A 24,026-nucleotide genomic window follows, 5' to 3' on the forward strand; every position below is an offset into this window, starting at 1 on the left:
GCCTACTCCTGCTCCTATTTCTTATGTTCTTATAGGTGCACATTAACATATCAATACATTTCACTACCCCAGAAAACTGCAGTGACTGCATCACCTGCTTCTTATGCACAAAGGCTGCATGAATGACATGACATCATTCGTATATTGCATATCACATTATAATTACAGGACATTACATTACTCACGAGACGCAGAGCTTGGCTCCGCCAGACCACGGGTGGTGGCCGAACGGGTTTCGTGGCCCACGAGTGCCGTTGCATGCTCCTCCAGGTCGGTCAGTGAAGCTGAGCAGAGGCCCTGCTCATTGAGTGATATCTTCTTCTGCAAACGAGAAAAGAGTATAGCATAAGCTAATTGACTAGGTAGCATCATGGCGTTGCAACAGTTTAAAACGTTACATGCTACAGCTTGACACATATACATCTCTCTATACTGCAGCAGCAAGAGTAAAGCTCCCTCCACATTGTCCCATCAAGCATTCCCAGGGCAGCTGTAGCATGGGGTTACATACAGAGTAAAGTTCCCTCCACACTGTCCCATCAAACACTTCCAGGGCAGGTACAGGGGGTTAGATACAGAGTAAAGCTCCCTCCACACTGTCCCATCAAACACTCCCAGGGCAGGTACAGGGGGTTAGATACAGAGTAAAGCTCCCTCCACATTGTCCGATCAAGCACTCCCAGGGCAGGTACAGGGGGTTAGATACAGAGTAAAGCTCCCTCTACACTGTCCCATCAAACACTCCCAGGGCAAGTACAGCACGGGTTAGATACAGAGTAAAGCTCCTTCTACACTGTCCCATCAAACACTCCCAGGGCAGGTACAGCATGGGGTTAGACACAGAGTAAAGCTCCCTCTACACTGTCCCATCAAACACTCCAAGGGCAGGTACAGCACAGGTTAGCTACAGAGTAAAGCTCCCTCTACACTGTCCCATCAAACACTCCCAGGGCAGGTACAGCACAGGTTAGCTACAGAGTAAAGCTCCCTCTACACTGTCCCATCAAACACTCCAAGGGCAGGTACAGCACGGGTTAGCTACAGAGTAAAGCTCCCTCTACACTGTCCCATCAAACACTCCAAGGGCAGGTACAGCACGGGGTTAGATACCGAGTAAAGCTCCCTCTACACTGTCCCATCAAACACTCCAAGGGCAGGTACAGGGGGTTAGATACAGAGTAAAGCTCCCTCTACACTGTCCCATCAAACACTCCAAGGGCAGGTACAGCACGGGTTAGCTACAGAGTAAAGCTCCCTCTACACTGTCCCATCAAACACTCCAAGGGCAGGTACAGGGGGTTAGATACAGAGTAAAGCTCCCTCTACACTGTCCCATCAACACTCCAAGGGCAGGTACAGCACGGGGTTAGATACAGAGTAAAGCTCCCTCTACACTGTCCCATCAACACTCCAAGGGCAGGTACAGCACGGGGTTACATTCCCTCCACACTGTCCCATACATAGTCCCAGGTTCAGAGCCCTGTCCAGATTTTAACATGGAGTTAATGTAAAACATTTATGAATAAATAAATTAAATTCAATACGGGAGATTCATTATTATAATTAAAATTTGCATCAGTACAATATAAAATGCAACTTACTCTTGCTACAGCTACCAAGCTGTTCCAGCGTTTACAGCACAGGTCCGACCCCCTCGCCTCATGGGATGCAGAGAACACGACCGCAGCGATCTCTTCCCAGATTTTTCTATAAACTCGGGGTGAGGGTTTCCGGAGTCAGTTTGGGTCAATGGGAATGGACCTTGTTCATTAGGGCCTCATTGGCCTCATCACTAAAGGGCTTTGCCCTCTTCCTCTCCCCCTCAGCGTCATGATGCAAACCCGACATTCTTAAAAACATTTTTGAAAGTGTTCACAAAAAAATATTTAAATATTGGAAAATGTTTAGAATTAAAGCACTTATTTAAACTCTTTCACAATTAAAGCACTTATTTAAACTCTCTCTCTGTCACTGCCTTCCTCCTCTCTCTCTATCCTCTCTCTCTCTTTCTCTTTCTGCCCCTCCCTGCGCCTTCTGCGCATTGTGGATGACCCCGTGACCTCCCGAAACACGGGAAAACCAGTCAGTCAAGTAAAAAAAAAAAAATCGCATGCGCAGTAAGCCGTTGCGAGGGAAGCTTTGGCCTTCCACATCGCTGGCGGTTCGATGGTCGAACGTCACATCGCTGACCTTTCGCATCGCCCATTTCACATCGCTGACCTTTCACATCGCCCCTTTCACATCGCCCATTTCACATCGCCCCTTTCACATCGCCCATTTCACATCGCTGACCTTTCGCATCGCCCATTTCACATCGCTGACCTTTCACATCGCTGACCTTTCACATCGCCCATTTCACATCGCTGACCTTTCGCATCGCCCATTTCACATCGCTGACCTTTCACATCGCTGACCTTTCGCATCGCCCATTTCACATCGCTGACCTTTCGCATCGCCCATTTCACATTGCTGACCTTTCACATCGCCCATTTCACATCGCCCATTTCACATCGCTGACCTTTCACATCGCCCATTTCACATCACCCATTTCACATCGCTGACCTTTCACATCGCCCATTTCACATCGCTGACCTTTCGCATCGCCCATTTCACATCGCCCATTTCAGATCGCTGACCTTTCGCATCGCCCATTTCACATCGCCCATTTCACATCGCTGACCTTTCGCATCGCCCATTTCACATCGCCCATTTCACATCGCTGACCTTTCACATCGCCCATTTCACATCGCTGACCTTTCACATCGCCCATTTCACATCGCCCATTTCACATCGCTGACCTTTCGCATCGCCCATTTCACATCGCTGACCTTTCACATCGCCCATTTCACATCGCCCATTTCACATAGCTGACCTTTCGCATCGCCCATTTCACATCGCCCATTTCACATCGCTGACCTTTCGCATCGCCCATTTCACATCGCTGACCTTTCACATCGCCCATTTCACATCGCTGACCTTTCACATCGCCCATTTCACATCGCTGACCTTTCGCATCGCCCATTTCACATCGCTGACCTTTCACATCGCCCATTTCACATCGCTGACCTTTCGCATCGCCCATTTCACATCGCCCATTTCAGATCGCTGACCTTTCGCATCGCCCATTTCACATCGCCCATTTCACATCGCTGACCTTTCGCATCGCCCATTTCACATCGCCCATTTCACATCGCTGACCTTTCGCATCGCCCATTTCACATCGCCCATTTCAGATCGCTGACCTTTCGCATCGCCCATTTCACATCGCCCATTTCACATCGCTGACCTTTCGCATCGCCCATTTCACATCGCCCATTTCACATCGCTGACCTTTCACATCGCCCATTTCACATCGCCCATTTCAGATCGCTGACCTTTCACATCGCCCATTTCACATCGCTGACCTTTCGCATCGCCCATTTCACATCGCTGACCTTTCACATCGCCCATTTCACATCGCCCATTTCACAACACCCATTTCACATCGCTGACCTTTCACATCGCCCATTTCACAACACCCATTTCACATCGCTGACCTTTCACATCGCCCATTTCACATCGCCCATTTCACAACACCCATTTCACATCGCTGACCTTTCGCATCGCCCATTTCACATCGCCCATTTCACATCGCTGACCTTTCGCATCGCCCATTTCACATCGCCCATTTCACATCGCTGACCTTTCGCATCGCCCATTTCACATCGCCCATTTCACATCGCTGACCTTTCGCATCGCCCATTTCACATCGCCCATTTCACATTGCTGACCTTTCACATCGCCCATTTCACATCGCCCATTTCACATCGCTGACCTTTCACATCGCCCATTTCACATCGCCCATTTCACATCGCTGACCTTTCACATCGCCCATTTCACATCGCTGACCTTTCACATCGCTGACCTTTCGCATCGCCCATTTCACATCGCTGACCTTTCACATCGCCCATTTCACATCGCTCATTTCAAATCGCCCATTTCACATCGCTGACCTTTCGCATCGCCCATTACACATCGCTGACCTTTCACATCGCCCATTTCATATCGCCCATTTCACATCGCCCATTTCACATCGCCCATTTCACATCGCCCATTTCACATCGCCCATTTCACATCGCTGACCTTTCACATCGCCCATTTCACATCGCCCATTTCACATCGCCCATTTCACATCGCCCATTTCACATCGCCCATTTCACATCGCCCATTTCACATCGCTGACCTTTCACATCGCCCATTTCACATCGCCCATTTCACATCGCCCATTACACATCGCTGACCTTTCACATCGCCCATTTCACATCGCCCATTTCGCATCGCCCATTACACATCGCTGACCTTTCACATCGCCCATTTCACATCGCTGACCTTTCACATCGCTGACCTTTCGCATCGCCCATTTCACATCGCTGACCTTTCACATCGCCCATTTCACATCGCTCATTTCAAATCGCCCATTTCACATCGCTGACCTTTCGCATCGCCCATTACACATCGCTGACCTTTCACATCGCCCATTTCATATCGCCCATTTCACATCGCCCATTTCACATCGCTGACCTTTCACATCGCCCATTTCACATCGCGCATTTCACATCGCCCCTTTCACATCGCGCATTTCACATCGCTGACCTTTCGCATCGCCCATTTCACATCGCCCATTTCACATCGCTGACCTTTCGCATCGCCCATTTCACATCGCCCATTTCACATCGCTGACCTTTCACATCGCCCATTTCGCATCGGCCATTTCACATCGCGCATTTCACATCGCTGACCTTTCACATCGCCCATTTCACATCGCCCATTTCACATCGCTGACCTTTCACATCGCCCCTTTCACATCGCCCATTTCACATCGCTGACCTTTCACATCGCCCATTTCAAATCGCCCATTTCACATCGCTGACCTTTCACATCGCCCCTTTCACATCGCCCATTTCGCATCGCCCATTTCACATCGCCCATTTCACATCGCTGACCTTTCACATCGCCCATTTCGCATCGCCCATTTCACATCGCGCATTTCACATCGCTGACCTTTCACATCGCCCATTTCACATCGCCCATTTCACATCGCTGACCTTTCACATCGCCCCTTTCACATCGCCCATTTCACATCGCTGACCTTTCACATCGCCCATTTCACATCGCCCATTTCACATCGCTGACCTTTCACATCGCCCATTTCACATCGCTGACCTTTGACATCGCCCATTTCACATCGCCCATTTCACATCGCTGACCTTTCACATCGCCCATTTCACATCGCCCATTTCACATCGCCCATTTCACATCGCTGACCTTTCACATCGCCCATTTCACATCGCCCATTTCACATCGCTGACCTTTGACATCGCCCATTTCACATCGCCCATTTCACATCGCTGACCTTTCGCATCGCCCATTTCACATCGCCCATTTCACATCGCCCATTTCACATCGCCCATTTCACATCGCTGACCTTTCACATCGCCCATTTCACATCGCTGACCTTTCACATCGCCCATTTCACATCGCCCATTTCACATCGCTGACCTTTCACATCGCCCATTTCACATCGCTGACCTTTCACATCGCCCATTTCACATCGCTGACCTTTCACATCGCCCATTTCACATCGGCCATTTCACATCGCTGACCTTTCACATCGCCCATTTCGCATCGCCCATTTCACATTGCTGACCTTTCACATCGCCCATTTCACATCGCCCATTTCACATCGCTGACCTTTCACATCGCCCATTTCACATCGCCCATTTCACATCGCCCATTTCACATCGCTGACCTTTCACATCGCCCATTTCGCATCGCCCATTTCACATCGCTGACCTTTCACATTGCTGACCTTTCACATCGCCCATTTCACATCGCCCCTTTCACATCGCCCATTTCACATCGCTGACCTTTCACATCGCCCCTTTCACATCGCCCATTTCACATCGCCCATTTCACATCGCCCCTTTCACATCGCCCATTTCACATCGCTGACCTTTCACATCGCCCATTTCACATCGCCCATTTCACATCGCTGACCTTTCGCATCGCCCATTTCACATCGTTGACCTTTCGCATCGCCCATTTCGTATCGCCCATTTCGAATCGACCATTTCACATCGCTGACCTTTCGTATCGCCCATTTCACATCGCTGACCTTTCACATCGCCCATTTCACATCGCCCATTTCACATCGCCCATTTCACATCGCTGACCTTTCGCATCGCCCATTTCACATCGCTGACCTTTCGCATCGCCCATTTCACATCGTTGACCTTTCGCATCGCCCATTTCGTATCGCCCATTTCGAATCGACCATTTCACATCGCTGACCTTTCGTATCGCCCATTTCACATCGCTGACCTTTCACATCGCCCATTTCACATCGCCCATTTCACATCGCCCATTTCACATCGCTGACCTTTCGCATCGCCCATTTCACATCGCTGACCTTTCACATCGCCCATTTCACATCGCCCATTTCGCATCGCCCATTTCACATCACTGACCTTTCGCATCGCCCATTTCACATCGCTGACCTTTCACATCGCCCATTTCACATCGCCCATTTCACATCGCTGACCTTTCACATCGCCCATTTCACATCGCCCATTTCACATCGCTGACCTTTCGCATCGCCCATTTCACATCGCTGACCTTTCACATCGCCCATTTCACATCGCCCATTTCACATCGCTGACCTTTCACATCGCCCATTTCACATCGCCCATTTCACATCGCCCATTTTACATCGCTGACCTTTCACATCGCCCATTTCACATCGCCCATTTCACATCGCCCCTTTCACATCGCTGACCTTTCACATCGCCCCTTTCACATCGCCCATTTCACATCGCCCATTTCACATCGCTGACCTTTCACATCGCTGACCTTTCGCATCGCCCATTTCACATCGCCCATTTCACATCGCTGACCTTTCACATCGCCCATTTCACATCGCCCATTTCACATCGCCCATTTCACATCGCCCATTTCACATCGCTGACCTTTCACATCGCCCATTTCACATCGCCCATTTCACATCGCCCATTTCACATCGCCCATTTCACATCGCCCATTTCACATCGCTGACCTTTCACATCGCCCATTTCACATCGCCCATTTCACATCGCCCATTACACATCGCTGACCTTTCACATCGCCCATTTCACATCGCCCATTTCGCATCGCCCATTACACATCGCTGACCTTTCACATCGCCCATTTCACATCGCTGACCTTTCACATCGCTGACCTTTCGCATCGCCCATTTCACATCGCTGACCTTTCACATCGCCCATTTCACATCGCTCATTTCAAATCGCCCATTTCACATCGCTGACCTTTCGCATCGCCCATTACACATCGCTGACCTTTCACATCGCCCATTTCATATCGCCCATTTCACATCGCCCATTTCACATCGCTGACCTTTCACATCGCCCATTTCACATCGCCCATTTCACATCGCCCATTTCACATCGCCCATTTCACATCGCTGACCTTTCGCATCGCCCATTTCACATCGCGCATTTCACATCGCCCCTTTCACATCGCGCATTTCACATCGCTGACCTTTCACATCGCCCATTTCACATCGCCCATTTCACATCGCTGACCTTTCACATCGCCCATTTCGCATCGGCCATTTCACATCGCGCATTTCACATCGCTGACCTTTCACATCGCCCATTTCACATCGCCCATTTCACATCGCTGACCTTTCACATCGCCCCTTTCACATCGCCCATTTCACATCGCTGACCTTTCACATCGCCCATTTCAAATCGCCCATTTCACATCGCTGACCTTTCACATCGCCCCTTTCACATCGCCCATTTCGCATCGCCCATTTCACATCGCCCATTTCACATCGCTGACCTTTCACATCGCCCATTTCGCATCGCCCATTTCACATCGCGCATTTCACATCGCTGACCTTTCACATCGCCCATTTCACATCGCCCATTTCACATCGCTGACCTTTCACATCGCCCCTTTCACATCGCCCATTTCACATCGCTGACCTTTCACATCGCCCATTTCACATCGCCCATTTCACATCGCTGACCTTTCACATCGCCCATTTCACATCGCTGACCTTTGACATCGCCCATTTCACATCGCCCATTTCACATCGCTGACCTTTCACATCGCCCATTTCACATCGCCCATTTCACATCGCCCATTTCACATCGCTGACCTTTCACATCGCCCATTTCACATCGCCCATTTCACATCGCTGACCTTTGACATCGCCCATTTCACATCGCCCATTTCACATCGCTGACCTTTCGCATCGCCCATTTCACATCGCCCATTTCACATCGCCCATTTCACATCGCCCATTTCACATCGCTGACCTTTCACATCGCCCATTTCACATCGCTGACCTTTCACATCGCCCATTTCACATCGCCCGTTTCACATCGCTGACCTTTCACATCGCCCATTTCACATCGCTGACCTTTCACATCGCCCATTTCACATCGCTGACCTTTCACATCGCCCATTTCACATCGGCCATTTCACATCGCTGACCTTTCACATCGCCCATTTCGCATCGCCCATTTCACATTGCTGACCTTTCACATCGCCCATTTCACATCGCCCATTTCACATCGCTGACCTTTCACATCGCCCATTTCACATCGCCCATTTCACATCGCCCATTTCACATCGCTGACCTTTCACATCGCCCATTTCGCATCGCCCATTTCACATCGCTGACCTTTCACATTGCTGACCTTTCACATCGCCCATTTCACATCGCCCCTTTCACATCGCCCATTTCACATCGCTGACCTTTCACATCGCCCCTTTCACATCGCCCATTTCACATCGCCCATTTCACATCGCCCCTTTCACATCGCCCATTTCACATCGCTGACCTTTCACATCGCCCATTTCACATCGCCCATTTCACATCGCTGACCTTTCGCATCGCCCATTTCACATCGCCCCTTTCACATCGCTGACCTTTCACATCGCTGACCTTTCACATCGCCCATTTCACATCGCCCATTTCACATCGCCCCTTTCACATCGCCCATTTCACATCGCCCATTTCACATCGCTGACCTTTCACAACGCCCATTTCACATCGCCCATTTCACATCGCTGACCTTTCGCATCGCCCATTTCTCATCGTTGACCTTTCGCATCGCCCATTTCGTATCGCCCATTTCGAATCGACCATTTCACATCGCTGACCTTTCGTATCGCCCATTTCACATCGCTGACCTTTCACATCGCCCATTTCACATCGCCCATTTCACATCGCCCATTTCACATCGCTGACCTTTCGCATCGCCCATTTCACATCGCTGACCTTTCGCATCGCCCATTTCACATCGTTGACCTTTCGCATCGCCCATTTCGTATCGCCCATTTCGAATCGACCATTTCACATCGCTGACCTTTCGTATCGCCCATTTCACATCGCTGACCTTTCACATCGCCCATTTCACATCGCCCATTTCACATCGCCCATTTCACATCGCTGACCTTTCGCATCGCCCATTTCACATCGCTGACCTTTCACATCGCCCATTTCACATCGCCCATTTCGCATCGCCCATTTCACATCACTGACCTTTCGCATCGCCCATTTCACATCGCTGACCTTTCACATCGCCCATTTCACATCGCCCATTTCACATCGCTGACCTTTCACATCGCCCATTTCACATCGCCCATTTCACATCGCTGACCTTTCGCATCGCCCATTTCACATCGCTGACCTTTCACATCGCCCATTTCACATCGCCCATTTCACATCGCTGACCTTTCACATCGCCCATTTCACATCGCCCATTTCACATCGCCCATTTCACATCGCTGACCTTTCACATCGCCCATTTCACATCGCCCATTTCACATCGCCCCTTTCACATCGCTGACCTTTCACATCGCCCCTTTCACATCGCCCATTTCACATCGCCCATTTCACATCGTTGACCTTTCGCATCGCCCATTTCGCATCGCTGACCTTTCACATCGCCCATTTCACATCGCCCATTTCACATCGCTGACCTTTCACATCGCCCATTTCACATCGCCCATTTCACATCGCTGACCTTTCACATCGCCCATTTCACATCGCCCATTTCACATCGCTGACCTTTCGCATCGCCCATTTCACATTGCTGACCTTTCACATCGCCCATTTCACATCGCCCATTTCACATCGCTGACCTTTCGCATCGCCCATTTCACATCGCCCATTTCACATCGCCCATTTCACATCGCTGACCTTTCGCATCGCCCATTTCACATCGCTGACCTTTCACATCGCCCATTTCACATCGCCCATTTCACATCGCCCATTTCACACCGCTGACCTTTCACATCGCCCATTTCACATCGCCCATTTCACATCGCTGACCTTTCACATCGCCCATTTCACATCGCCCATTTCACACCGCTGACCTTTCACATCGCCCATTTCACATCGCCCATTTCACATCGCTGACCTTTCACATCGCCCATTTCACATCGCCCATTTCACATCGCTGACCTTTCACATCGCCCATTTCACATCGCCCATTTCACATCGCCCATTTCACACCGCTGACCTTTCACATCGCCCATTTCACATCGCCCATTTCACATCGCTGACCTTTCACATCGCCCATTTCACATCGCCCATTTCACATCGCTGACCTTTCACATCGCCCATTTCACATCGCCCATTTCACATCGCTGACCTTTCGCATCGCCCATTTCACATCGCTGACCTTTCACATCGCCCATTTCACATCGCCCATTTCACATCGCCCATTTCACATCGCTGACCTTTCACATCGCCCATTTCACATCGCCCATTTCACATCGCTGACCTTTCACATCGCCCATTTCACATCGCCCATTTCACATCGCTGACCTTTCACATCGCGCATTTCACATCGCCCATTTCACATCGCTGACCTTTCACATCGCCCATTTCACATCGCCCATTTCACATCGCCCATTTCACATCGCTGACCTTTCACATCGCCCATATCACATCGCTGACCTTTCACATCGCCCATTTCACGTCGCCCCTTTCACATCGCCAATTTCACATCGCTGACCTTTCACATCGCCCATTTCACATCGCCCATTTCACATCGCTGACCTTTCACATCGCCCATTTCACATCGCTGACCTTTCACATCGCCCATTTCACATCGCCCATTTCACATCGCCCCTTTCACATCGCTGACCTTTCACATCGCCCCTTTCACATCGCCCATTTCACATCGCCCATTTCACATCGCTGACCTTTCGCATCGCCCATTTCACATCGTTGACCTTTCGCATCGCCCATTTCGCATCGCTGACCTTTCGCATCGCCCATTTCGCATCGTTGACCTTTCGCATCGCCCATTTCACATCGTTGACCTTTCACATCGCCCATTTCACATCGCTGACCTTTCACATCGCCCATTTCACATCGCCCATTTCACATCGCCCCTTTCACATCGCTGACCTTTCACATCGCCCATTTCACATCGCCCATTTCACATCGCCCCTTTCACATCGCTGACCTTTCACATCGCCCATTTCACATCGCCCATTTCGCATCGCCCATTTCACATCGCCCATTTCACATCGCCCATTTCACATCGCTGACCTTTCACATCGCCCATTTCACATCGCCCATTTCACATCGCTGACCTTTCACATCGCCCATTTCACATCGCCCATTTCACATCGCTGACCTTCCACATCGCCCATTTCATATCGCCCATTTCACATCGCCCATTTCACATCGCTGACCTTCCACATCGCCGATTTCATATCGCCCCTTTCACATCGCCCATTTCACATCGCTGACCTTTCGCATCGCCCATTTCACATCGCTGACCTTTCGCATCGCCCATTTCACATCGCTGACCTTTCACATCGCCCATTTCATTTCGCCCCTTTCACATCGCCCATTTCACATCGCTGACCTTTCACATCGCCCATTTCATATCGCCCATTTCACATCGCCCATTTCACACGCTGACCTTTCGCATTGCCCATTTCACATCGCCCATTTCACATCGCTGACCTTTCACATCGCCCATTTCACATCGCCCATTTCACATCGCCCATTTCACATCGCTGACCTTTCACATCGCCCATTTCGCATCGCCCATTTCACATCGCTGACCTTTCGCATCGCCCATTTCACATCGCCCATTTCACATCGCCCATTTCACATCGCCCATTTCACATCGCTGACCTTTCACATCGCCCATTTCACATCGCTGACCTTTCACATCGCCCATTTCACATCGCCCATTTCACATCGCTGACCTTTCACATCGCCCATTTCACATCGCCCATTTCAGATCGCTGACCTTTCGCATCGCCCATTTCACATCGCCCATTTCACATCGCTGACCTTTCGCATCGCCCATTTCACATCGCCCATTTCACATCGCTGACCTTTCACATCGCCCATTTCACATCGCCCATTTCACATCGCTGACCTTTCGCATCGCCCATTTCACATCGCTGACCTTTCACATCGCCCATTTCACATCGCCCATTTCACAACACCCATTTCACATCGCTGACCTTTCACATCGCCCATTTCACAACACCCATTTCACATCGCTGACCTTTCACATCGCCCATTTCACATCGCCCATTTCACAACACCCATTTCACATCGCTGACCTTTCGCATCGCCCATTTCACATCGCCCATTTCACATCGCTGACCTTTCGCATCGCCCATTTCACATCGCCCATTTCACATCGCTGACCTTTCGCATCGCCCATTTCACATCGCCCATTTCACATCGCTGACCTTTCGCATCGCCCATTTCACATCGCCCATTTCACATCGCTGACCTTTCACATCGCCCATTTCACATCGCTGACCTTTCACATCGCTGACCTTTCGCATCGCCCATTTCACATCGCTGACCTTTCACATCGCCCATTTCACATCGCTCATTTCAAATCGCCCATTTCACATCGCTGACCTTTCGCATCGCCCATTACACATCGCTGACCTTTCACATCGCCCATTTCATATCGCCCATTTCACATCGCCCATTTCACATCGCTGACCTTTCACATCGCCCATTTCACATCGCCCATTTCACATCGCCCATTTCACATCGCCCATTTCACATCGCTGACCTTTCACATCGCCCATTTCACATCGCCCATTTCACATCGCCCATTTCACATCGCCCATTTCACATCGCCCATTTCACATCGCCCATTTCACATCGCTGACCTTTCACATCGCCCATTTCACATCGCCCATTTCACATCGCTGACCTTTCACATCGCCCATTTCACATCGCCCATTTCACATCGCCCATTACACATCGCTGACCTTTCACATCGCCCATTTCACATCGCCCATTTCGCATCGCCCATTACACATCGCTGACCTTTCACATCGCCCATTTCACATCGCTGACCTTTCACATCGCTGACCTTTCGCTTCGCCCATTTCACATCGCTGACCTTTCACATCGCCCATTTCACATCGCTCATTTCAAATCGCCCATTTCACATCGCTGACCTTTCGCATCGCCCATTACACATCGCTGACCTTTCACATCGCCCATTTCATATCGCCCATTTCACATCGCCCATTTCACATCGCTGACCTTTCACATCGCCCATTTCACATCGCGCATTTCACATCGCCCCTTTCACATCGCGCATTTCACATCGCTGACCTTTCGCATCGCCCATTTCACATCGCCCATTTCACATCGCTGACCTTTCGCATCGCCCATTTCACATCGCCCATTTCACATCGCTGACCTTTCACATCGCCCATTTCGCATCGGCCATTTCACATCGCGCATTTCACATCGCTGACCTTTCACATCGCCCATTTCACATCGCCCATTTCACATCGCTGACCTTTCACATCGCCCCTTTCACATCGCCCATTTCACATCGCTGACCTTTCACATCGCCCATTTCAAATCGCCCATTTCACATCGCTGACCTTTCACATCGCCCCTTTCACATCGCCCATTTCGCATCGCCCATTTCACATCGCCCATTTCACATCGCTGACCTTTCACATCGCCCATTTCGCATCGCCCATTTCACATCGCGCATTTCACATCGCTGACCTTTCACATCGCCCATTTCACATCGCCCATTTCACATCGCTGACCTTTCACATCGCCCCTTTCACATCGCCCATTTCACATCGCTGACCTTTCACATCGCCCATTTCACATCGCCCATTTCACATCGCTGACCTTTCACATCGCCCATTTCACATCGCTGACCTTTGACATCGCCCATTTCACATCGCCCATTTCACATCGCTGACCTTTCACATCGCCCATTTCACATCGCCCATTTCACATCGCCCATTTCACATCGCTGACCTTTCACATCGCCCATTTCACATCGCCCATTTCACATCGCTGACCTTTGACATCGCCCATTTCACATCGCCCATTTCACATCGCTGACCTTTCGCATCGCCCATTTCACATCGCCCATTTCACATCGCCCATTTCACATCGCCCATTTCACATCGCTGACCTTTCACATCGCCCATTTCACATCGCTGACCTTTCACATCGCCCATTTCACATCGCCCATTTCACATCGCTGACCTTTCACATCGCCCATTTCACATCGCTGACCTTTCACATCGCCCATTTCACATCGCTGACCTTTCACATCGCCCATTTCACATCGGCCATTTCACATCGCTGACCTTTCACATCGCCCATTTCGCATCGCCCATTTCACATTGCTGACCTTTCACATCGCCCATTTCACATCGCCCATTTCACATCGCTGACCTTTCACATCGCCCATTTCACATCGCCCATTTCACATCGCCCATTTCACATCGCTGACCTTTCACATCGCCCATTTCGCATCGCCCATTTCACATCGCTGACCTTTCACATTGCTGACCTTTCACATCGCCCATTTCACATCGCCCCTTTCACATCGCCCATTTCACATCGCTGACCTTTCACATCGCCCCTTTCACATCGCCCATTTCACATCGCCCATTTCACATCGCCCCTTTCACATCGCCCATTTCACATCGCTGACCTTTCACATCGCCCATTTCACATCGCCCATTTCACATCGCTGACCTTTCGCATCGCCCATTTCACATCGTTGACCTTTCGCATCGCCCATTTCGTATCGCCCATTTCGAATCGACCATTTCACATCGCTGACCTTTCGTATCGCCCATTTCACATCGCTGACCTTTCACATCGCCCATTTCACATCGCCCATTTCACATCGCCCATTTCACATCGCTGACCTTTCGCATCGCCCATTTCACATCGCTGACCTTTCGCATCGCCCATTTCACATCGTTGACCTTTCGCATCGCCCATTTCGTATCGCCCATTTCGAATCGACCATTTCACATCGCTGACCTTTCGTATCGCCCATTTCACATCGCTGACCTTTCACATCGCCCATTTCACATCGCCCATTTCACATCGCCCATTTCACATCGCTGACCTTTCGCATCGCCCATTTCACATCGCTGACCTTTCACATCGCCCATTTCACATCGCCCATTTCGCATCGCCCATTTCACATCACTGACCTTTCGCATCGCCCATTTCACATCGCTGACCTTTCACATCGCCCATTTCACATCGCCCATTTCACATCGCTGACCTTTCACATCGCCCATTTCACATCGCCCATTTCACATCGCTGACCTTTCGCATCGCCCATTTCACATCGCTGACCTTTCACATCGCCCATTTCACATCGCCCATTTCACATCGCTGACCTTTCACATCGCCCATTTCACATCGCCCATTTCACATCGCCCATTTCACATCGCTGACCTTTCACATCGCCCATTTCACATCGCCCATTTCACATCGCCCCTTTCACATCGCTGACCTTTCACATCGCCCCTTTCACATCGCCCATTTCACATCGCCCATTTCACATCGCTGACCTTTCACATCGCTGACCTTTCGCATCGCCCATTTCACATCGCCCATTTCACATCGCTGACCTTTCACATCGCCCATTTCACAGCGCCCATTTCACATCGCCCATTTCACATCGCCCATTTCACATCGCTGACCTTTCACATCGCCCATTTCACATCGCCCATTTCACATCGCCCATTTCACATCGCCCATTTCACATCGCCCATTTCACATCGCTGACCTTTCACATCGCCCATTTCACATCGCCCATTTCACATCGCCCATTACACATCGCTGACCTTTCACATCGCCCATTTCACATCGCCCATTTCGCATCGCCCATTACACATCGCTGACCTTTCACATCGCCCATTTCACATCGCTGACCTTTCACATCGCTGACCTTTCGCATCGCCCATTTCACATCGCTGACCTTTCACATCGCCCATTTCACATCGCTCATTTCAAATCGCCCATTTCACATCGCTGACCTTTCGCATCGCCCATTACACATCGCTGACCTTTCACATCGCCCATTTCATATCGCCCATTTCACATCGCCCATTTCACATCGCTGACCTTTCACATCGCCCATTTCACATCGCCCATTTCACATCGCCCATTTCACATCGCCCATTTCACATCGCTGACCTTTCGCATCGCCCATTTCACATCGCGCATTTCACATCGCCCCTTTCACATCGCGCATTTCACATCGCTGACCTTTCACATCGCCCATTTCACATCGCCCATTTCACATCGCTGACCTTTCACATCGCCCATTTCGCATCGGCCATTTCACATCGCGCATTTCACATCGCTGACCTTTCACATCGCCCATTTCACATCGCCCATTTCACATCGCTGACCTTTCACATCGCCCCTTTCACATCGCCCATTTCACATCGCTGACCTTTCACATCGCCCATTTCAAATCGCCCATTTCACATCGCTGACCTTTCACATCGCCCCTTTCACATCGCCCATTTCGCATCGCCCATTTCACATCGCCCATTTCACATCGCTGACCTTTCACATCGCCCATTTCGCATCGCCCATTTCACATCGCGCATTTCACATCGCTGACCTTTCACATCGCCCATTTCACATCGCCCATTTCACATCGCTGACCTTTCACATCGCCCCTTTCACATCGCCCATTTCACATCGCTGACCTTTCACATCGCCCATTTCACATCGCCCATTTCACATCGCTGACCTTTCACATCGCCCATTTCACATCGCTGACCTTTGACATCGCCCATTTCACATCGCCCATTTCACATCGCTGACCTTTCACATCGCCCATTTCACATCGCCCATTTCACATCGCCCATTTCACATCGCTGACCTTTCACATCGCCCATTTCACATCGCCCATTTCACATCGCTGACCTTTGACATCGCCCATTTCACATCGCCCATTTCACATCGCTGACCTTTCGCATCGCCCATTTCACATCGCCCATTTCACATCGCCCATTTCACATCGCCCATTTCACATCGCTGACCTTTCACATCGCCCATTTCACATCGCTGACCTTTCACATCGCCCATTTCACATCGCCCGTTTCACATCGCTGACCTTTCACATCGCCCATTTCACATCGCTGACCTTTCACATCGCCCATTTCACATCGCTGACCTTTCACATCGCCCATTTCACATCGGCCATTTCACATCGCTGACCTTTCACATCGCCCATTTCGCATCGCCCATTTCACATTGCTGACCTTTCACATCGCCCATTTCACATCGCCCATTTCACATCGCTGACCTTTCACATCGCCCATTTCACATCGCCCATTTCACATCGCCCATTTCACATCGCTGACCTTTCACATCGCCCATTTCGCATCGCCCATTTCACATCGCTGACCTTTCACATTGCTGACCTTTCACATCGCCCATTTCACATCGCCCCTTTCACATCGCCCATTTCACATCGCTGACCTTTCACATCGCCCCTTTCACATCGCCCATTTCACATCGCCCATTTCACATCGCCCCTTTCACATCGCCCATTTCACATCGCTGACCTTTCACATCGCCCATTTCACATCGCCCATTTCACATCGCTGACCTTTCGCATCGCCCATTTCACATCGCCCCTTTCACATCGCTGACCTTTCACATCGCTGACCTTTCACATCGCCCATTTCACATCGCCCATTTCACATCGCCCCTTTCACATCGCCCATTTCACATCGCCCATTTCACATCGCTGACCTTTCACAACGCCCATTTCACATCGCCCATTTCACATCGCTGACCTTTCGCATCGCCCATTTCTCATCGTTGACCTTTCGCATCGCCCATTTCGTATCGCCCATTTCGAATCGACCATTTCACATCGCTGACCTTTCGTATCGCCCATTTCACATCGCTGACCTTTCACATCGCCCATTTCACATCGCCCATTTCACATCGCCCATTTCACATCGCTGACCTTTCGCATCGCCCATTTCACATCGCTGACCTTTCGCATCGCCCATTTCACATCGTTGACCTTTCGCATCGCCCATTTCGTATCGCCCATTTCGAATCGACCATTTCACATCGCTGACCTTTCGTATCGCCCATTTCACATCGCTGACCTTTCACATCGCCCATTTCACATCGCCCATTTCACATCGCCCATTTCACATCGCTGACCTTTCGCATCGCCCATTTCACATCGCTGACCTTTCACATCGCCCATTTCACATCGCCCATTTCGCATCGCCCATTTCACATCACTGACCTTTCGCATCGCCCATTTCACATCGCTGACCTTTCACATCGCCCATTTCACATCGCCCATTTCACATCGCTGACCTTTCACATCGCCCATTTCACATCGCCCATTTCACATCGCTGACCTTTCGCATCGCCCATTTCACATCGCTGACCTTTCACATCGCCCATTTCACATCGCCCATTTCACATCGCTGACCTTTCACATCGCCCATTTCACATCGCCCATTTCACATCGCCCATTTCACATCGCTGACCTTTCACATCGCCCATTTCACATCGCCCATTTCACATCGCCCCTTTCACATCGCTGACCTTTCACATCGCCCCTTTCACATCGCCCATTTCACATCGCCCATTTCACATCGCTGACCTTTCGCATCGCCCATTTCACATCGTTGACCTTTCGCATCGCCCATTTCGCATCGCTGACCTTTCACATCGCCCATTTCACATCGCCCATTTCACATCGCTGACCTTTCACATCGCCCATTTCACATCGCCCATTTCACATCGCTGACCTTTCACATCGCCCATTTCACATCGCCCATTTCACATCGCTGACCTTTCGCATCGCCCATTTCACATTGCTGACCTTTCACATCGCCCATTTCACATCGCCCATTTCACATCGCTGACCTTTCGCATCGCCCATTTCACATCGCCCATTTCACATCGCCCATTTCACATCGCTGACCTTTCGCATCGCCCATTTCACATCGCTGACCTTTCACATCGCCCATTTCACATCGCCCATTTCACATCGCCCATTTCACACCGCTGACCTTTCACATCGCCCATTTCACATCGCCCATTTCACATCGCTGACCTTTCACATCGCCCATTTCACATCGCCCATTTCACACCGCTGACCTTTCACATCGCCCATTTCACATCGCCCATTTCACATCGCTGACCTTTCACATCGCCCATTTCACATCGCCCATTTCACATCGCTGACCTTTCACATCGCCCATTTCACATCGCCCATTTCACATCGCCCATTTCACACCGCTGACCTTTCACATCGCCCATTTCACATCGCCCATTTCACATCGCTGACCTTTCACATCGCCCATTTCACATCGCCCATTTCACATCGCTGACCTTTCACATCGCCCATTTCACATCGCCCATTTCACATCGCTGACCTTTCGCATCGCCCATTTCACATCGCTGACCTTTCACATCGCCCATTTCACATCGCCCATTTCACATCGCCCATTTCACATCGCTGACCTTTCACATCGCCCATTTCACATCGCCCATTTCACATCGCTGACCTTTCACATCGCCCATTTCACATCGCCCATTTCACATCGCTGACCTTTCACATCGCGCATTTCACATCGCCCATTTCACATCGCTGACCTTTCACATCGCCCATTTCACATCGCCCATTTCACATCGCCCATTTCACATCGCTGACCTTTCACATCGCCCATATCACATCGCTGACCTTTCACATCGCCCATTTCACGTCGCCCCTTTCACATCGCCAATTTCACATCGCTGACCTTTCACATCGCCCATTTCACATCGCCCATTTCACATCGCTGACCTTTCACATCGCCCATTTCACATCGCTGACCTTTCACATCGCCCATTTCACATCGCCCATTTCACATCGCCCCTTTCACATCGCTGACCTTTCACATCGCCCCTTTCACATCGCCCATTTCACATCGCCCATTTCACATCGCTGACCTTTCGCATCGCCCATTTCACATCGTTGACCTTTCGCATCGCCCATTTCGCATCGCTGACCTTTCGCATCGCCCATTTCGCATCGTTGACCTTTCGCATCGCCCATTTCACATCGTTGACCTTTCACATCGCCCATTTCACATCGCTGACCTTTCACATCGCCCATTTCACATCGCCCATTTCACATCGCCCCTTTCACATCGCTGACCTTTCACATCGCCCATTTCACATCGCCCATTTCGCATCGCCCATTTCACATCGCCCATTTCACATCGCCCATTTCACATCGCTGACCTTTCACATCGCCCATTTCACATCGCCCATTTCACATCGCTGACCTTTCACATCGCCCATTTCACATCGCCCATTTCACATCGCTGACCTTCCACATCGCCCATTTCATATCGCCCATTTCACATCGCCCATTTCACATCGCTGACCTTCCACATCGCCCATTTCATATCGCCCATTTCACATCGCCCATTTCACATCGCTGACCTTCCACATCGCCCATTTCATATCGCCCATTTCACATCGCCCATTTCACATCGCTGACCTTCCACATCGCCCATTTCATATCGCCCATTTCACATCGCCCATTTCACATCGCTGACCTTCCACATCGCCCATTTCATATCGCCCCTTTCACATCGCCCATTTCACACGCTGACCCTTCGCATCGCCCATTTCACATCGCCCATTTCACATCGCTGACCTTTCGCATCGCCCATTTCACATCGCTGACCTTTCACATCGCCCATTTCATATCGCCCCTTTCGCATCGCCCATTTCACATCGCTGACCTTTCACATCGCCCATTTCATATCGCCCATTTCACATCGCCCATTTCACACGCTGACCTTTCGCATTGCCCATTTCACATCGCCCATTTCACATCGCTGACCTTTCACATCGCCCATTTCACATCGCCCATTTCACATCGCCCATTTCACATCGCTGACCTTTCACATCGCCCATTTCGCATCGCCCATTTCACATCGCTGACCTTTCGCATCGCCCATTTCACATCGCCCATTTCACATCGCTGACCTTTCACATCGCCCATTTCACATCGCTGACCTTTCACATCGCCCATTTCACATCGCTGACCTTTCACATCGCCCATTTCACATCGGCCATTTCACATCGCTGACCTTTCACATCGCCCATTTCACATCGCCCATTTCACATCGCCCATTTCACATCGCTGACCTTTCACATCGCCCATTTCGCATCGCCCATTTCACATCGCTGACCTTTCACATTGCTGACCTTTCACATCGCCCATTTCACATCGCCCCTTTCACATCGCCCATTTCACATCGCTGACCTTTCACATCGCCCATTTCACATCGCCCATTTCACATCGCCCATTTCACATCGCTGACCTTTCACATCGCCCATTTCGCATCGCCCATTTCACATCGCTGACCTTTCGCATCGCCCATTTCACATCGCCCATTTCACATCGCCCATTTCACATCGCCCATTTCACATCGCTGACCTTTCACATCGCCCATTTCACATCGCTGACCTTTCACATCGCCCATTTCACATCGCCCATTTCACATCGCTGACCTTTCACATCGCCCATTTCACATCGCTGACCTTTCACATCGCCCATTTCACATCGCTGACCTTTCACATCGCCCATTTCACATCGGCCATTTCACATCGCTGACCTTTCACATCGCCCATTTCGCATCGCCCATTTCACATTGCTGACCTTTCACATCGCCCATTTCACATCGCCCATTTCACATCGCTGACCTTTCACATCGCCCATTTCACATCGCCCATTTCACATCGCCCATTTCACATCGCTGACCTTTCACATCGCCCATTTCGCATCGCCCATTTCACATCGCTGACCTTTCACATTGCTGACCTTTCACATCGCCCATTTCACATCGCCCCTTTCACATCGCCCATTTCACATCGCTGACCTTTCACATCGCCCCTTTCACATCGCCCATTTCACATCGCCCATTTCACATCGCCCCTTTCACATCGCCCATTTCACATCGCTGACCTTTCGCATCGCCCATTTCACATCGTTGACCTTTCGCATCGCCCATTTCGTATCGCCCATTTCGAATCGACCATTTCACATCGCTGACCTTTCGTATCGCCCATTTCACATCGCTGACCTTTCACATCGCCCATTTCACATCGCCCATTTCACATCGCCCATTTCACATCGCTGACCTTTCGCATCGCCCATTTCACATCGCTGACCTTTCGCATCGCCCATTTCACATCGTTGACCTTTCGCATCGCCCATTTCGTATCGCCCATTTCGAATCGACCATTTCACATCGCTGACCTTTCGTATCGCCCATTTCACATCGCTGACCTTTCACATCGCCCATTTCACATCGCCCATTTCACATCGCCCATTTCACATCGCTGACCTTTCGCATCGCCCATTTCACATCGCTGACCTTTCACATCGCCCATTTCACATCGCCCATTTCGCATCGCCCATTTCACATCACTGACCTTTCGCATCGCCCATTTCACATCGCTGACCTTTCACATCGCCCATTTCACATCGCCCATTTCACATCGCTGACCTTTCACATCGCCCATTTCACATCGCCCATTTCACATCGCTGACCTTTCGCATCGCCCATTTCACATCGCTGACCTTTCACATCGCCCATTTCACATCGCCCATTTCACATCGCTGACCTTTCACATCGCCCATTTCACATCGCCCATTTCACATCGCCCATTTCACATCGCTGACCTTTCACATCGCCCATTTCACATCGCCCATTTCACATCGCCCCTTTCACATCGCTGACCTTTCACATCGCCCCTTTCACATCGCCCATTTCACATCGCCCATTTCACATCGCTGACCTTTCACATCGCTGACCTTTCGCATCGCCCATTTCACATCGCCCATTTCACATCGCTGACCTTTCACATCGCCCATTTCACATCGCCCATTTCACATCGCCCATTTCACATCGCCCATTTCACATCGCTGACCTTTCACATCGCCCATTTCACATCGCCCATTTCACATCGCCCATTTCACATCGCCCATTTCACATCGCCCATTTCACATCGCTGACCTTTCACATCGCCCATTTCACATCGCCCATTTCACATCGCCCATTACACATCGCTGACCTTTCACATCGCCCATTTCACATCGCCCATTTCGCATCGCCCATTACACATCGCTGACCTTTCACATCGCCCATTTCACATCGCTGACCTTTCACATCGCTGACCTTTCGCATCGCCCATTTCACATCGCTGACCTTTCACATCGCCCATTTCACATCGCTCATTTCAAATCGCCCATTTCACATCGCTGACCTTTCGCATCGCCCATTACACATCGCTGACCTTTCACATCGCCCATTTCATATCGCCCATTTCACATTGCCCATTTCACATCGCTGACCTTTCACATCGCCCATTTCACATCGCCCATTTCACATCGCCCATTTCACATCGCCCATTTCACATCGCTGACCTTTCGCATCGCCCATTTCACATCGCGCATTTCACATCGCCCCTTTCACATCGCGCATTTCACATCGCTGACCTTTCACATCGCCCATTTCACATCGCCCATTTCACATCGCTGACCTTTCACATCGCCCATTTCGCATCGGCCATTTCACATCGCGCATTTCACATCGCTGACCTTTCACATCGCCCATTTCAC

This window comes from Pristiophorus japonicus, chromosome 7, assembly GCF_044704955.1.
Source record: "Pristiophorus japonicus isolate sPriJap1 chromosome 7, sPriJap1.hap1, whole genome shotgun sequence".
NCBI lineage: Eukaryota > Metazoa > Chordata > Chondrichthyes > Pristiophoridae > Pristiophorus > Pristiophorus japonicus.